Source organism: Petromyzon marinus, unplaced genomic scaffold, assembly GCF_048934315.1.
Source record: "Petromyzon marinus isolate PM22_M1 ecotype Great Lakes invasive population unplaced genomic scaffold, UKy_Petmar_22M1.pri1.0 PM_G_Scaffold_93, whole genome shotgun sequence".
Taxonomy (NCBI): Eukaryota; Metazoa; Chordata; class Hyperoartia; order Petromyzontiformes; family Petromyzontidae; genus Petromyzon; species Petromyzon marinus.
In genome coordinates this window covers 290,001-292,500 of record NW_027423050.1, presented here as the reverse complement: position 1 = coordinate 292,500, position 2,500 = coordinate 290,001, and positions in this window count along the sequence as shown.

Genomic DNA, 2,500 nt, shown 5'->3' with positions numbered 1-2,500 from the left:
ATGTAAGGGCGACCGGTCTGTAATCATTTAGTCCTGTTGGCCTTAGCTTTTTGGGCACAGCGATGATGGTGGAGGACTTGAGACAGGCTGGTACATGGCATGTCTCCAGGGAGGTGTTAAAGATGTTGGTGAACACCGGAGACAGCTGGCCAGCGCAGTGCCTGAGGGTGGCTGGAGAGACAGAGTCCGGCCCGGCTACTTTGCGTGGATTCTGCCTCTTGAAAAGCCCATTAACTTCTCCCTCCTGAAAGGAGAGAGTCGTTTCTGTAGTATGGGTGGGGGATGGGGCCTCTTGGGTGGGAAGGGGTGGTTCAGGACAGTCCAATTGTCTTTCAAATCTACGGTAGAACTCGTTCAGGTCGTTGGCTAGGCGGGAGTCGTTAGTGGTGTGGGGCGCTCTGGGTTTGTAGTTGGTGATGTGCCTGAGCCCTTTGGCAGACAGAAGCAGCGTCGTTAGTAGAGAACTGGTGTTTTAGTGTCTCTGAGTACAGTCGTTTAGCCTCTCTCACCGCTTTGCTAAACCTGTTCTTCGACTCCTTGAATCTGTCTCTATCCCCACTCCTAAACGCTTCCTCCTTCTCCAACCTCAACCTTTTGAGCTTTGCTGAGAACCAGGGCTTGTTGTTGTTAAAGTTCACCCTGGTACGTGTTGGGATACAGCAGTCCTCACAGAAGCTGATGTACACAGCCTCTGTGAGTTCATCCAGACTATTGGTAGCAGTCGTGAACATATCCCAGTCAGTACAGTCTAAGCACGCCCGCAAATCTTCCACAGCCTCACTGGTCCACTGTTTAGATGTCCTCACAGCAGGTTTACAGAGTTTTAGTTGCTGCCTGTATGCACGAATCAGGTGGACCAAGGGAGTTCTGTGCGAGCCGAACAGCCCCGTGACCCACAAGAGAAACATCCCCGCCAAATTCGAGCGTTTGACGGGGTCTATCCGTGAAAAAATATTCACGTTTTTGAGTGCACATGCATTTCTGCTGCAAATGCCTCTGGAAGTTTCATGCCGTTCGTATGCCAATTGTGGCAACACGAAAATGACCCGTTTTCCCATTCCGAGGGATTTCTGTGCGACCCTAACAGCCCCGTGAGCCACAAGAGACACATCCCCGCCAATTTCTAGCGTTTCACGGGGTCTATCCGTGAAAAATATAGACGTTTTTGAGTGCACATGCATTTCTGCTGCAGATGCCTCTGGAAGTTTCATGCCGTTCGTACGCAATGTGGCAACACGAAAATGACCCCTTTTCCCATTCCGAGGGATTTCTGTGCGACCCTAACTAACAGCGCCCGTGAGCCACAAGAGAGACATCCCCGCCAATTTATAGCGTTTCACGGGGTCTATCCGTGAAAAATATAGACGTTTTTGAGTGCACATGCATTCCTGCTGCAAATGCCTCTGGAAGTTTCATGCCGTTCCTATGCAATGTGGCCACACAAAAATGACCCGTTTTCCCATTCCGAGGCATTTCTGTGCGACCCTAACAGCCCCGTGAGCCACAAGAGAGACATCCCCGCCAACTTCTAGCGTTTGACGGGGTCTATGCGTGAAAAATATTAAAATTTTTGAGTGCACGTGCCTTTCTGCTGCAAATGCCTCTGGAAGTTTCATGGCGTTCCTATGCAATGTGGCAACACGAAAATGACCCCTTTTCCCATTCCGAGGGAGTTCTGTGCCACCCTAACAGCCCCGTGAGCCACAAGAGACACATCCCCGCCAATTTCTAGCGTTTCACGGGGTCTATCCGTGAAACATATAGAAGTTTTTGAGTGCACATGCATTCCTGCTGCAAATGCCTCTGGAAGTTTCATGCGGTTCGTACGCAATGTGGCAACACGAAAATGACCCGTTTTCCCATTCCCAGGGATTTCTGTGCGACCCGAACAGCCCCGTGAGCCACAAGAGACACATCCCCGCCAATTTCTAGCGTTTCACGGGGTCTATCCGTAAAAAATATCAATTTTTTTTTGACTGCACATGCATTTCTGCTGCAAATGCCTCTGGAAGTTGCATGCGGTTCGCATGCAATGTGGCGACACGAAAATGACCCGTTTTCCCATTCCGAGGGATTTCTGTGCCACCCTAACAGCCCCGTGAGCCACAAGAGAGACATCCCCGCCAATTTCTAGCGTATCACGGGGTCTATCCGTGAGAAATATTCACTTTTTTGAGTGCACATGCATTCCTGCTGCAAATGCCTCTGGAAGTTTCATGCGGTTCGTATGCAATGTGGCGACACGAAAATGACCCGTTTTCCCATTCCGAGGGATTTCTGTGCCACCCTAACAGCCCCGTGAGCCACAAGAGAGACATCCCCGCCCACTTCTAGCGTTTCACGGGGTCTCTCCGTGAAAAATATCACATTTTTTGAGTGCACATGCATTCCTGCTGCAAATGCCTCTGGAAGTTTCATGCGGTTCGCATGCAATGTGGCGACACGAAAATGACCCGTTTTTTCCCATTCCGAGGGATTTCTGTGCCACCCTAACAGCCCC